The following is a 15,904-nucleotide window of genomic DNA, read 5'->3' as shown; positions in this document are numbered from 1 at the left end:
TTGTGGGAAAGCACCACATTATTCATCCAAATTGATCACAATTCAAATTCATATTTTTTTTTTCCATCTCAAGAGGCAGCATGGGACTGAAACATGCAGACACCTTTTTTTAAAACTTAATTTGATGGCAAAGTCGTTATCTTTTGCTTTTATGATATAACTGTTTTTAAAGGCATTTAGTACTAATAATGTGAGTTGAATTAGAAGTCTGTTTTTAAGGTGTTTCGAAGAAACTAGCTCTTATTTTAACAAAGTGTTAAAATTCTGATGCATATAGTCTGAAATTATCAACTGCTTAAATATATGTTTGAGCCAATTTGCAGAAACTCACATAGCAAGTGCAGAAGTTTCTGAAAAGGAGGAACGTACATACAGTGGAGGTATTTTGTCGAACTATCAGAATGTTTGAGACTATTTTTTTTAGACATATTTCTGAGTCTGAAGTAAATATTGACATATTTCCTCCCTCTCACCTCCCTCCCACCCGCCCTAGCAATAATGATATTACTAATACAGAAAATAAGCACGTAAAATTTTAGTCAGAGGAGCAAGAATTTTTTTTAATTGCTAGTTTAGGAGGCTTCCTGCAGTCTGGAGATCAGACTAACCAATTTTTTGGAGGTTTCCCCTGAATTTTTCACAATTGGGTGCTGTTTTATGAGCTTGCCTACTAAAGGACTACGGTAAGTATAGACTCTTAGGGGTTGCCCACTAGTAATTCTTTTTTCTACTCTAGACAGTTTGGCCCTGTCAAAAAAGGATGAGGAAAAAAAGATGTTTGCATCCCAGGATCAGGAGGTGTGAGATATTTTAGCTAATTTGTCCTATCTGCATGAGTGTTGCAGCTTTATAAAGAATTCCTGCTTAAAGGAAACCCTTTATTTTAAAGTGATATAATATCAAATGTTGTTTGTTGCTGGAAATGGATTTATTATAAATTTGACACTATCCCACACATTGTGTATTTAAGACAGTGCACAAGTGGAAATATTTAACTCTCAAGAAGCAGCTTTACAGATTGTAGCACTTCCGTATTTCTAAGTGAGACATCTGCTTTGTGCTAAAACAGTAATTTTCAAACTTATGTTAACCATGAAAAGGAAATCTTACAGTAAAGCCAAATATGTGGAATGATTTAAGAAGAGGACCCAACTTAGAGATCCTCTCAAGTACAATTTGAAAACTTGTGTTCAAATGCTGTCTTAACTATTGTAATGCATTTTTCTGTGGCCACTAATTCAGCAAATTCAAGGAACCAGAATACAAACAAGAATTTAGAAGGAACTGAAGCCTGAGCTATCAAAATAGATGCCATAAAGAGCCCAAGAACCAAAATTCTGCCAGTGGTTCTCAACCAGAGACAGTATGCCCTCTTTCCAGAGGATGTTGGGAGACATAAAGGGGACTGTTTTAATTGTGACACTTATTGAGGGAAGTTCTGCTGGCATGTCAGCATGAACGACACCCCATCCCCCACAGTGCATAGGACAGCACAGCACAATAAAGACTTATTCCTCCCAAAGTGCCAGTAGACCCCCTATGTAGATCCTCTTATATTTCAAGGGACAGGGCAAATTACCGGTAGAAGCAGAATTAGAAGGGCAAGTTGGGAAGACTGATAATACTTGATAAGGGAAACTAATTCCAGCATTCCAAGTTTGGCTGGTAAAATGCAATCAAGGCCTTGCTAGGTTCTGGTAGCTCACAATAGCATTTATAAATCAGTAATTGGTATTGAACCAGATTAAAGGGCTCTGTTCTATTATACATAATTGGTTTAGGGCAGAAAAGAAGGTGTAATGTATTACTAAGATACTTAGCAAGAAGGGTGAAGATTTGGGTTAACAGGAAGTAAACTTAAATATCTGGAAAAACAACATAGTGGAAAACCAAACAACAACAACAAAAATCTACCGGTAATTTCCCAATAGTTTGGAGTAGTCTCTTTCGTGCAGGTGCTTTATTGAAAGGATAATTGGAAGACCTGAAAGCTGCTTCTGCTTTCTAACCCCAGTTCCTTAAATATTGAACTCTTGTATATTTTGTGAAGTTCCACTATATATTTTGCTTAAGGTAATAATAAGATTAGTTATATAGTCAGTGAATGTGGGGGAGGCATAAGCTAAGAATTTTAAATTCACCCTGAACAATAGAGAATTGCCATAAACTAGTCTTTGTAAAAAAGAATTAAAAAGTGTGTATTTTACTGTTTTCTGTACTAAGTAATTCTGTAACTGCATGGCAGTCTTTAAAATTTTCTTTTTATAAAATAGTTGTTAACTAGTCCTGTTGTATCAGTGAATATAGTTAAAATAAGTACTATTTTTAAAAAACTCTATGTCCCCATATCTCCCATTCCTACTAGTTTTAAAAGATTTGTCTGTGTTTCCACTCTCCCATATTGCTGCTGAGACTGCTCTACCAAGCTTACTAAGTCCTTGTCAATATTCCTACCCTCTTTACACCACTGGCCACCCTTCCTTAAATACTTGTTTAGTTTGGCTTCAGGGAGATACCATCTCCAAGTATGCTTTCTCAGTCTTCTTTGCAGGCACCTCTTTCCCTTAAACATCTGTGTCCTTGGGATTTTTAAATTTGGTTTTAAGCTGTCTTATTCTACATCATCTCCGTAGCTGATCTCTTTTTTCTTTCATGGCTTCACTTACCAACTTTATGCAAGTGACTCCCAAATTCATATCTCCTTTCTAGACCTTTCCTGATTCCTATATCTAATTGCTAACTTAAGTCCACTTTGCTGTCTCATAAGCACCACAACATGTCCTTGACCTTGCCCCCCCAAACCTGCTCCTCCTTTCCTGGTCCCTCTCTCAGTAAATGCCACCACCTCTGCCAACCATTCAGTTGCCCTGACCCAAGCCCCAAACCCAGTTAGCCATGACTTTTCCCTCTTCATCCATCACATCCACTCACACACACCTTGCTGTTAAGCCTGTTGCCTAAACTTTTCTTGATTCTACAATGCTACTATCCTGATCAAGGCCATCAACCTACCTATATTATAGCACTGGCCTTCTCAGGCTCCATTTCTCTGGTTGTGATCCCTTTCACAGTGCAGCCAGATTTTTCCAAAAGACGTATCTGGTCATATCACTCCTCTGCTTTCACCACTGCTCTTAGGATACGGCTGTTCAAGTTTCAGTTTATATGCCACTGCCTCTAGGAAGCCTTCATCAATACCCTCTAGACTAGGTGCACCTACTGTGCACTCCCTAAATACCCTGTTCTTCCCTAGCCATATACTTAGCACACTTTGTTGTTCCTTCTTATTAATCAGTGCTAGACTGTAAGCTTCACATGGGCTGGGACCATATATATGCCTGCGCACTGCTATATCTAGTGCTTAGCACAATGCCTGACATTTCAATAAATGTTTGGATGAATAAATACTTGTATAGTGCTTTATGATCTTTGCAGCCCTTTCATAGTCTCCTTTGACCTTCACAGTGGTCCTGCCGTACCTGCTTGCTGGGTAATTGTTATCCACATATTACAAATCAAGAAATGAAACTAAGTTCTTTGTGACTAGGGAATTGTATTCCTAGAATTTAGTTCAGTGCTTGGCATGTGGCTCAAATATTTACTATGTGAATGTTGTTGAGGAAACAAACTTAGATTGCAGTTTGCCCTAGTAAACGTAAGTAGTAAAGCTGAGTATACTCGCATAAATCCACCATGTAATATTGTCTTTACCCCCTTGATGTAGAAGTCTTAATTTTATTTTTTTTTTAATTTCTAAAGGGAGGCTTGCAAAGGAACCTGGATGAGAAAGATTGGACAACTATTTAGTGGACTAAAACAATACCTCAGTAATTAAGTTGCATTCAGTATTGGAAAAAGATAATGCTTCTTAAGAGTTAATATCCATTTTCCTTCTGTAAGCATCAACCCTAGGAGAAAATGGCATCTTATTTACTTGCTCTTTTCCTTTACAGATAATTTCTGGCTCTTCTGGGATTTTAAAGTAAGTAAATTTAACAAAATGTTAGAATGACTCAGTCAGCCCTTCTGGTCACTAGATATTCAGTTCACTTGCTTTCCTTCCTGCAGAATGTCCTCATCACCTCCCCAAGGAAGGTAACCCGAAAGTGACATCTAGTCAATATGTACTTCTTAGATTTGCTTTGTTTCTTTGCTTTCTTGTTCGCATGCCTCTCTGAACTTACTTTCTGGGTAACTTGGGCTTTCAGGCTTTGTGGGAGAGCCATACCCTTAATCTCTTTTTCCCTGAGCCATTTTTTTCCAGCTTAAGGGATTAACCAGTGTTACACTCTTAGTTGGACTTTTAATCTGAGGCCCATTAACTAATTCAGAGGTTTTAACAGTAGGTGTGATAGTCATCCAGTGATTTGATCCTTGCTGCAAAAGTGGGTTTTAGTCAACCTTTGGCGTATAGGATTTCTCACTTTTATCTCTTTGTAATTGAGAAGTAGCTTCTTCCTACCCAGTGAGTACTTGAGTTTGTGAACGCTCTTTATTCCCTTGCTTTTTTGCTTGCAAACTGATTAATTCTTTTCTGAGTTCATCTCTTTCCTGTCTATTTTGTCAAATGGGGCCAACAGCAACCAAAACATATTTTGTTTTCTTGTCTTTTTTTTTTTTTTTTTTCTTGAGTAAAGTATAGATTCTCTGCCTTCCAGGTTCTCTCCGGACAGTTTCATCACTCCATTAACATGCATCGCCCCTGCATAAGTTATGTCTTCCATCTTCCACTAGCAATTTCCTGAATGCCTGCCAACTAAGCCAATGTTCAGTATGCTAGGCTTTTCGAAAACAGAACCAGTTTCTGTATCAGAATGGGCTAGGTTGCTGTGCAGTAACAACCCCAAAATCCCAGCTTTTCTCTTGTAGCTTGGCTAGGGGCTTTGCTCTAAGTCAGGGATTGGAGAACTATGGCCATGGGCAAAATCTGCCCTGCTGCCTGTTTCTGTAAATAAAGTTTTATTGGAAAATAGCCTTGCCCGTTTGTTTATGTATTGTCTGGCTGCTTTTGCTCTACAGTGGCAGAGTCACATAGTTGTGGAAGAATGTGTCTGGCCCACAAAGTCTAAAATATTTACTGTGTGACCCTTTACAGAAAATGTTCACTGATCCCTGCTCTAAGTGGTCCTCATTCTAGGACTCAGGCTGACCAAGCAGATATCATGTATGATATCATGTATGGTGTGGCTGCTCATTTTGGGAAATGAAAAAGTCTGACAAATCACTTATAGGCCGGCCCTTAAAGCACTTTCACTGGCCAAAGGAAATCACATGGCCACACCAAAGTTCAAGGAGGAGTGTAATCCTTCCTCGTGCCTTGGAAGAGAACCCAAAATACTTGGAAGACAAAACTACCGACTACACATATAGTTATATCTCCCTATTTATAAAATTTCTTTGAAAATATTTTTTCTTTTTAACTGAGGTGAAATTACATTCAGTAAAATGCAAATATTTAATGTACACCTCAGTGGATTTTTATATACACCCTTGAACCCATCACCCAAGTCAAGATATTGAACATTTCTAGTACCCCAGTCAGTGCCCCGTGCCCCCACACACACACACAAATAACCGCTATTCTGACCTTTATCACCATGGATTACTTTTGTCTGTTTTAAAGCTTCATGTAAATGTGATAATTATATGTACTTTTTTGTTCAACGTTGTGTCTGTGAGTCATCCATGTTGCGTGTAGCAGCAATTCGTTTTTTACTTCTGTGTAGTATACCATTGTATGACTTATACCACAATATATGAATCCATTCTACTGTTGATGGAAATTTTGGTTGTTTCCAGTTTGTGGTTATTATGAATAAAGTTGCTATGAACATTTTTGTGTCTGTCTGTCAGTGAACATGAGCACCCATTTTTCTTGGTATATACCCTGCTTCCATACTTCCCTCATAATTATTCGCACAGCAACTAAACTGATGCTTAATTTTAAAATATAAATCAGCATGCCAGTCCTCTGTTCAGAATCCTCCAGTGGCTTACTATCACAATTAGAATAAGATCCAAGGTCTATCGTGGTCTGCAAGATCTGTACCCACACACACGCTTTTTCTTCCTACCCCATCTTATATCATAACCTTTATCCCTTACCTTCCCCCAACTTGCTCTGCTATGTACTAGACACTGCTGGTAAATTGGGATTGAAGATAAATGGTTTGACCCCATCCTTAAAGTGGTTGTAGTCTACATAGATAATTTTAACAAGCCGTGACACTGATTTACGTTAACTCAGTTACTAGTTCTGTAGGGAATAAGAGGCAAATACGCCCTATGATTAAAATAATTAGTATAACATAATTTACAATAATATTTAACTCCTGGAAGGGATTTAGAGAAGTAAGATTAAAACGTAAAACCCTGTTGATAAATTCAAGAAATGTGTAAGTTCTCGCATTTTAGTTCCACTGATTATGAATTAGAGTTCACCAACTTGGTTACATTATTACAATTTACTATTACATGTTCACTTCCATGAGGGGTAGGTGGGGGCTGAGTGGGGTGAACAGGGGTGAGAAGGCATTGGAATAAATAAGTGCTGACATTAAGCACAGTCCAAAATAGTCATAACAAAGGCCTCCTTAAATTATTGGTACATTATTGGTTATTATAAAATAACTGAAAGAATTCGACTTAAACACCACATTTTTATAACTTTACTGCTGTATCGATACAATGAAGTAACAATAAACTGCACATATTTAAAGTATAAAATTTGTTTTGACATAAATGCATGAAACTCACCACAATCAAAACATTTCCTCATCTGCAAGTTTGCCATTTGGTTTTGACTAATAGGAAGGAAATTTTACTCCAATTTAAGGGGGAGGATGTCTCTCAGAACCACCACTGTCAACTTCCCTCCATTTGCCAGCCAGCCTCATACACTTCCGTGGCTCTCCATCACTACCCCACTCCAGGGCCATTAACCAACTAACCCAGTCTCATATGCCAGTTCCACATTTCCGGGCAAGAAGTTGTGGCAGTCCAGTCTTTGATGTCTTCCCTGAGGCCAGAGTGATGGTTGTGAAGGGCAGGGTCCCATAATGTATTTGATAGGGATTTCTGGTTGTGAGAACCAACAAGCACTAGCTTAAAGGGAAAGAAGGGAATGCTTAGAGAAATACAGAAGTATTTTACAGAAGCCATGTGGGGGAACTGAATTCAGTGGTCATTCAGCAATTATTTAATGAAGGCCCGCTAGAGCCAGGCACTGGTCTGGACACTGGAGATTCAGATTTTGAAGCCAAATAAATTTCCTACCCTCATGGATCTTGTGTGTTCCCTCTGCACGTCTGCTTCATTCTTCTCAATGAACACCAGCCTCCACTGCTCATATATATATTTTTAATGGGAGAACACTGTTATGACTGGAAAGATACTTTTCTTAAAAGGGGTCCATAACGTACTCCAGGCCCCCAGTCCTGAGGCTGGGGTGGGTTGAAGAGGAAGGCTCTACAGAAGAGTTTGGGCTGGGCAGACACACCAAAAGTTGTCTATCACATCTCTGGTGGTTAAGCAACCATTGATATTCAAAACCATTCCGATGGATTTATTGTCTCCTGTTACCAGAGTTTTCATTGATCCTTCTGAGTCAGAATTTATAGAACTGAATGTTAAAGAATCCATAGAAAGCTCATTTATCCTAACTCCTTTACAGGCAAAGAAATTGGGTCCCAGATTTGGGGCTAAGGTTATTCTGAATTACGCAGCAGAAACGGTTCCCCCTCAAGGGATACACATAACAATATCTTTGAGTTGTTTAGCAGATACTGAAACGCCCACCAGGTGGGAGAAGTTAAGGACGGTACGCCACCCACAAGCATGTAGACCCCAGGCTAGCTGGAACCAGAAGGTTGATGATGCTGACTCCCACTTACCTCACCACCAACCAATCAGAAGAATGTCCACAAGCTGATCATTCCCTCTTTGAACCATTGCTATAAAACTTCTCACTACCCCTCTAGGTTGGGACACAGAGTTTTGAGGACATTAGCCCTCTGTGGCCCCCTTTGCCTGGCAAAGCAATAAAGCTATTCTTTTCTACTTCACCCAAAACTCTGTCTCTGAGATTTAATTCAGTGTCGGGGGCCAGAGGCCGAATTCGGCTTCATTCTGCAACAGTTTAAATACTGTACATATTACCGGTTTCCGGAGGGCTTGGGTGGGGAGCAGGGCACAGCCTTTAAAAGAATGACAGAGCCATTGAGGATACAACAAAACTGGTTAAAACCAACTAGGTCCAAGATGGTCAAAAATTCAACTTCCAGTAGACCTTGAGCCTCATTATGCACTCATTGTAGCATATTAGCATATGCTAAATAACACACCCACAGGCACCATGACAGTTCCGAGCCTCCCATAAAAGGCTCAAAAGTGGATGGTGGCCCAATTCCTGGAAATCCCTGCCCCTTCCCCAAGCTAGTTGGAATAATTCTCCCACTCATTAGCCTATGAAATTACCCAGCCCCTAAAAACAAACTATCCCAAATTCTGGGGCCGCTCTCGCCTTCTGAGACGACCTACACTCTATGGAGTATCTCAATAAACCTACTTTCATTGTACTACGCAAAGCCCCACTTGGTGGCCCGACCCATGACCTGGGTCATGACCATCCTCTCGCACCCCATTTTCCTGCAACCTCTTTACAAAGGATTTTTTTTTAAATAGACACTTTATTATATACGCAGATGATAAAATCCCAGACTCACCATTAGGCACATAAATATAGACCCTGCTAAATATTTAATATTATCAAGCTTGTACAACTTGAGCATGGTTTTGAGGCCAGCAACCTCAATGTCTATCTAAATGGGGGTCTGATCTTGTTAAGATGTACTATCACTTTTTTTTTTTAATTGGAGTATAATTTTTTTTTTTTTTTTTTTGCGGTACGCGGGCCTCTCACTGCTGTGGCCTCTCCCGCCGTGGAGCACAGGCTCCGGACGCGCAGGCCCAGCGGCCATGGCTCACGAGCCCAGCTGCTGCGCGGCATGTGGGATCCTCCCGGACCGGGGCACGAACCCGCGTCCCCTGCATCGGCAGGCGGACTCTCAACCACTGCGCAACCAGGGAAGCCCAGTACCATTATTTTCTAATTCATTGATTTCTGCTTTTATTTTCTTTAATTCATTCTTCCTATTTTCTTATTCATTTTTTCTGTTAATGTATTTTTCCCACATCCTTGAGATGAATATTTTTACACTTTGTTTACTAACTAACATATCCTCATTGTACCTCAAACCTATTATCAATATAAAATAAAATTTTAAGACCTATATTATGCCTTTCATTGCCCTGAATTATTTGACTGGTATGGATACTTTGACATGCCACAACAATACCTCTTTTAGCCCTGAAGTTTTTATTTCACCTTTAAAAAAACAAGAACATTTTCTTCTATAATTACAATGCTACTGTCACACCTAATAATAATTCTTTGACAAAAACTAATGCCTAGTCCATATTCACGTGTCCCCATTTGTTTGTAAAAATGACTTTTTTTTAAACATCTTTATTGGAGTATAATTGCTTTACAATGGTGTGTTAGTTTCTGCTGTATAACAAAGTGAATCAGCTATACATATACATATATCTCCATATCTTCTCCCTCTTGCATCTCCCTTCCACCCTCCCTATCCCACCCCTCTAGGTGGTCACAAAGCACCGAGCTGATCTCCCTGTGCTATGCGGCTGCTTCCCACTAGCTATCTATTTTACATTTGGTAGTGTATATATGTCCATGCCACTCTCTCACTTTGTCCCAGCTTACCCTTCCCCCTCCCCATGTCCTCAAACCCATTCTCTACATCTGCATGATTATTCCTGTCCTGCCCCTAGGTTCTTCAGAACCTTTTTTTTTTTTTTTTTTTTAGATTCCATGTATATGTGTTAGCATACAATATTTATTTTTCTCTTTCTGACTTACTTAACTCTGTATGACAGTCTCTAGGTCCATCCACCTCACTACAAATAACTCAATTTCGTTTCTTTCTATGGCTGAGTAATATTCCATTGTATATATGTGCCACATCTTCTTTACCTATTCATCTGCTGATGGACATTCAGGTTGCTTCCATGTCCTGGATATTGTAAACAGAGCTGCAATGAACATTTTGGTACATGACTCTTTTTTGAATTACGGTTTTCTCAGGGTATATGCCCAGTAGTGGGATTGCTAGGTCTTATGGTAGTTCTCTTTTTAGTTTTTTAAGGAACCTATATACTGTTCTCCATAGTGGCTATATCAGTTTACGTTCCCACCAACAGTGCAAGAGGGTTCCCTTTTCTCCACAACCTCTCCAGCATTTATTATTTGTAAATTTTATGATGATGGCCATTCTGACTGGTGTGAGGTGATAGCTCATTGTAATTTTGATTTGCATTTCTCTAATGATTAGTGATGTTGAGCATTCTTTCATGTGTTTGTTAGTAATCTGTATATCTTCTTTGGAGAACTGTCTATTTAGGTCTTCTGTGCATTTTTGGATTGGTTTGTTTGTTTTTTTGATATTGAGCTGCATGAGCTACTTGTAAATTTTGGAGATTAATCCTTTGTTGGTTGCTTCATTTGTAAATAGTATAGTCTGAAGTCAAACAGCCCGATTCCTCCAGCTCCATTTTTCTTTCTCAAGATTGCTTTGGCTATTCAGGGTATTTTGTGTTTCCATACAAGTTGTGCAGTTTTTTGTTCTAGTTCTGTGAAAAATGCCATTGGTAGTTTGATAGGGATTGCATTGAATCTGTAGATAGCTTTGGGTAGTATAGTCATTTTCACAATGTTCATTCTTCCAATCCAAGAACATGGCATATCTCTCCATCTGTTGGTATCATCTTTAATTTCTTTCATCAGTGTCTTATAGTTTTCTGCATACAGGTTTTTGGTCTCCTTAGGTAGGTTTATTCCTAGGTATTTTATTCTTTTTGTTGCAATGGTAAATGGGTGTGTTTCCTTAATTTCCCTTTCAGATTTTTCATCATTAGTGTGTAGGAATGCAAGAGATTTCTGTGCATTTATTTTGTATCCTGCTACTTTACCAAATTCATTGATTAGCTCTAGTAGTTTTCTGGTAGCATCTTTAGGATTCTCTATGTATAGTATCATGTCATCTGCAAACAGTGACAGCTTTACTTCTTCCTTTCCAGTTTGGATTCCTTTTATTTCTTTTTCTTTTCTGATTGCTGTGGCTAAAACTTCCAAAACTATGTTGAATAATAGTGGTGAGAGTGGGCAACCTTGTCTTGTTCCTAATCTTAGTGGAAATGGTTTTAGTTTTTTACCATTGAGAATGATGTTGGCTGTGGGTTTGTCATATGTAGCCTTTATCATGTTGAGGTAAGTTCCCTCTATGCCTACTTTCTGGAGAGTTTTTATCATAAATGGGTGTTGAATTTTGTCAAAAGCTTTCTCTGCATCTATTGAGATGATCATATGGTTTTTCTCCTTCACTTTGTTAGTATGGTGTATCACATTGATTTATTTGTGTATATTGAAGAATCCTTGCATTCCTGGGATAAACCCCACTTGATCATGGTGTATGATCCTTTTACTGTGCTGTTGGATTCTGTTGGCTAGTATTTTGTTGAGGATTTCTGCATCTATGTTTGTCAGTGATATTGGCCTTTAATTTTCTTCCTTTGTGACATCTTTTTCTGCTTTTGGTATCAGGGTGATGGTGGCCTTGTAGAATGAGTTTGGGAGTGTTCCTCCCTCTGCTATATTTTGGGAGAGTTTGAGAAGGATCGGTGTTAGCTCTTCCCTAAATGTTTGATAGAATCCGCCTGTGAAGCCATCTGGTCCTGGGCTTTGGTTTGTTGGAAGATTTTTAATCACAGTTTCAATTTCATTACTTGTGATTTTTCTGTTCATATTTTCTGTTTCTTCCTGGTTTAGTCTCAGAAGGTTGTGCTTTTCTAAGAATTTGTCCATTTCTTCCAGGTTGTCCATTTTATTGGCATATAGTTGCTTGTAGTAATCTCTCATGATCCTTCGTATTTCTGCAGTGTCAGTTGTTACTTCTCCTTTTTCATTTCTGATTCTATTGATTTGAGTCTTCTCCCCTTTTTTCTTGATGAGTCTGGCTAATGGTTTATCAATTTTGTTTATCTTCTGAAAGAGCCAGCTTTTAGTTTTATTGATCTTTCCTATTGTTTTGTTCATTTCTTTTTCATTTATTTCTGATCTGATCTTTATGATTTCTTTCCTTCTGCTAACTTTGGGGGCTTTTTGTTCTTCTTTCTCTAATTACTTTAGGAGTAAGTTTAGCTTGCTTATTTGAGATGTTTCTTGTTTCTTGAGGTAGGACTGTATTGCTATAAACTTCCCTCTTAGAACTGCTTTTGCTGCATCCCATAGGTTTTGGGTCGTTGTGTTTTCATTGTCATCTGTTTCTAGGTATTTTTTGATTTCTGCTTTGATATCTTCAGTGATCTCTTGGTTATTAAGTTGTGTATTGTTTAGCCTCCATGTGTTTGTATTTTCTACAGATTTTTTCCTGTAATTGATATCTAGTCTCATAGCATTGTGGTTGGAAAAGATACTTGATACAATTTCATTATTCTTAAATTTACCAAGGCTTGAACTGTGACCCATGAGCATTTGAGCACTTGAGAGCACTTGAGAAGAAAGTGTATTCTGTTGTTTTTGGATGGAATGTCTATAAATATCAATTAAGTCCATCTTGTTTAATGTATCATTTAAGCTTGTGTTTCCTTATTTATTTTCATTTTGGATGATCTGTCCATTGGTGAAAGTGGGGTGTTAAAGTCCACCACTATGATTGTGTTACTGTCGATTTCCCCTTGTATGGCTATGAGCATTTGCCTTATGTACTGAGGTGTTCCTATGTTGGGTGCATAAATATTTATAATTGTTATATCTTCTTCTTGGATTGAACCGTTGATCATTATGTAGTGTCCTTCTTTGTAAAAATGACTTTTTGGTGGGGGCGCTGTGTTGGGTCTTTGTTGCTGCGTGCATGCTTCCTCTAGTTGTGACAAGCGGGGCTACTCTTCGTTGCAGTGTGTAGGTTTTTATTGCGGTGGCTTCTCTTGTTGCAGAGCACAGGCTCTAGGGCGCGTGGGCTCAGTTGTCGTGGCACATGGGCTTGGTTGCTCCATGGCACATGGGATCTTCCCAGACCAGAGCTCAAACCCATGTGCCCTGCACTGACAGGTGGATTCTTAACCACTGTGCCAGGGAAGTCCAAAATGACTTTTTATAGTTCATCTCTTTGCAATCAGTATCCGAGCAATGTCCACAGAGCATATATATTTGTTTGCCATGCGTCTTAGAACTCATTTAATCTAGAGGGGTCTCTCTGCCTGCTCATTTTTTTCATGCTATTATCTTGGAGAAATCACGTCAGTTGTTGGATAGAATGTCTCATGTGCTACATTTATTTGTTTTCTTCCTTGAGTTTAATTTGTTCCTCTATCCTCCATCTTTTGTGTTGTCTTGTAGTTCATTCTCAAGTCTTGATGAGATCCAGATTTAACCACTAGAACACTGAAAAGGTGATACATATACTTCTTAATTGCTTCACATCAGGATCACAGACTATGCAGTCATCCCAGGTTTAGTAATGCCCAGGTTGGCCACTGGCTTCAGGTGGTCACAGCCTGATCCTATCATGTCAGGTTCCCTATCACTCTTTCACCTGGTGCTTTTGACCCATTGATCACTGTCACCTGAATCTATTACATCATTAGGACTTGCAATATTGATAGTCTAACTCTATCATGCCTTCTACACTTATTAGCATGAATTCTTCTGTAAAGTAGAACTTTTCCTTATTAACTGGGACTATTTATTTACCTTGAAATATAGTGTTAAGCAAACATTGCTAAGGAGTCACAGACAAGATCCATAAGAGTAGGAGTTTATTTTGCTTTCTACTGATGAGTCTCTGGTACTGAGACCAGTGCCTGACACTACTAGGCCTTCATTAAATAATTGTTGAAGGCAGAATAAATGCTTAATTCGTCCCCTTTAATTACTAATTTTCAGAGTTAAGAGTTGGTGTCTCTCTCCTCTTTAAACTTGTGGACTTTTTATATTTTAATAAAAATTTTTATTTATAAACTTGTAGACTTTTATATTTTTAATTGTTTCAGTTGCTTTGCAGTCATTGTTCTTTGTGACGCTCCTGTTGCCTCACCTTTGACCATTGGGAGCTTCTTGAGTTGGCTTCTGTATCCTTTGTCATGATGTCATTAATCTCTGACAGTGTCCATGCATTTCTGCATAAGGTGTTCCAGGCTCATCTCTACATTCCTACCCCATACTTGGTTGGGAGCCCCAGTTCCCTGAAAATAGAGAATTGTAGTTAGAGATCACCATGAGAATGTTGGTGTTGTTTGTTGTTCCTTGGCCGTCATTGCTTCTAGGACTTTCCAGCGCACAGAACTAAGAAATACACATTTTAAGGTCATATTGATATTTCCAATTCAAATTTAACATTGCAGAGTTTTCATTTAACTTCTTTGATTTCGTATTGATATTTCTTCTGCACTTAAAATATTTTTCCTAAAATATTAGCATAATAACTTATGTTTTATCTACAATATACATAAAATTCTTTCAAAATAACATTTAAAATAATTTAGTAAAATTACAGTAAGATTATCAAACGAATTTGAGATTTCTGTGCAGTTCTGGTTTTCCTTACAATATATTCCACTAAGAATGTACAGTCAAAATACTGTGCACTAGGACTTCCCTGATGGCACAGTGGTTAAGAATCACCTGCCAACACAGGGGACACAGGTTCGAGCCCTGGTCTGGGAAGATCCCACATGCCACAGAGCAACTAAGCCCAAGCACCATAACTACTGAGCCTGTGTGCCACAACTACTGAAGCCTGCACACCTAGAGCCCATGTTCTGCAATAAGAGAAGCCACTGCAATGAGAAGCCCACACACCACAACAAAGAGTAGCACCCACTCGCCATAACTAGAGAAAGCCCACGTGCAGCAGTGAAGACACAATGCAGCCATAAATAAATAAATAAATAAATAAATTTATTGAATAAAAATACGGTGCGCTAAAGTCAATTGAAGTAATTTCTTTTTTCATTTTTTAATTGAAGTATAGTTGATGTACAATATTACATGAGTCACAGGTGTAAAACATAGTGATTCACAATTTTTAAAGGTTACACTTCATTTATAGTTATTATAAAATACTGGCTATCTTCCCTCTGTTTTACAATACATCCTTCTATCTTACTTATTTTATATATAGTAGCTTGTACCTCTTAAATGTTTGTGTATATTGTTTTGTCACTAAGCGGGTTTAGGATTGGCTAGTTTGAATAATTTCAGCCTGTTCTGGGATACTGGCTGGGGCTGTCTCTAGTTGTCTAGTGCCCAGCAATATTCCTTTAGGGCAGAGGAATATTGCCTCCTGGTGTGTAGTGGTTCAGAGTATAGGCTCTGGATTAGCTGGTTTGCATATGAAAGGCATTGCATAAAGGAGAGTAGTTTGCTGTGTCTAAGAATTAGCTAGCCCTAGGAGGGGCATTCTCCGCTGGGCCAGCAAGGTCCCAGATGCCAGAGCATCAAGAATACAGAAAGTAAGAAAATATAGTTAATAGGAGGGGTACCTTCCATTCCTGATCCCATGATTTCCTGGCAGGGAAAAGGCAAGTCCCAGTTCAGGGGTAGCTGATGTATGCTTGCAGATGTTCAGGGAACTCATTTCAGGAGTTTCCTATTCAAAGGATGTCTGTCGGTTCTTTCTTCAAGCATGGGCATGTAAATTAAGGGCAGGTCAGTGGCTTGATGGAGAATTCAGTTCTGGCTTTTGTGCTTGGCTTGGTTTCCTCAAGTTTCCATGTAACTAGGAAAGTCCACCAGCTCACTAATACTGTCAGATTAAGTACTACCTAC

Source organism: Lipotes vexillifer, unplaced genomic scaffold, assembly GCF_000442215.2.
Source record: "Lipotes vexillifer unplaced genomic scaffold, Lipotes_vexillifer_v1.1 scaffold539, whole genome shotgun sequence".
NCBI lineage: Eukaryota > Metazoa > Chordata > Mammalia > Artiodactyla > Lipotidae > Lipotes > Lipotes vexillifer.
Note: the sequence above shows the minus strand (reverse complement) of the source record.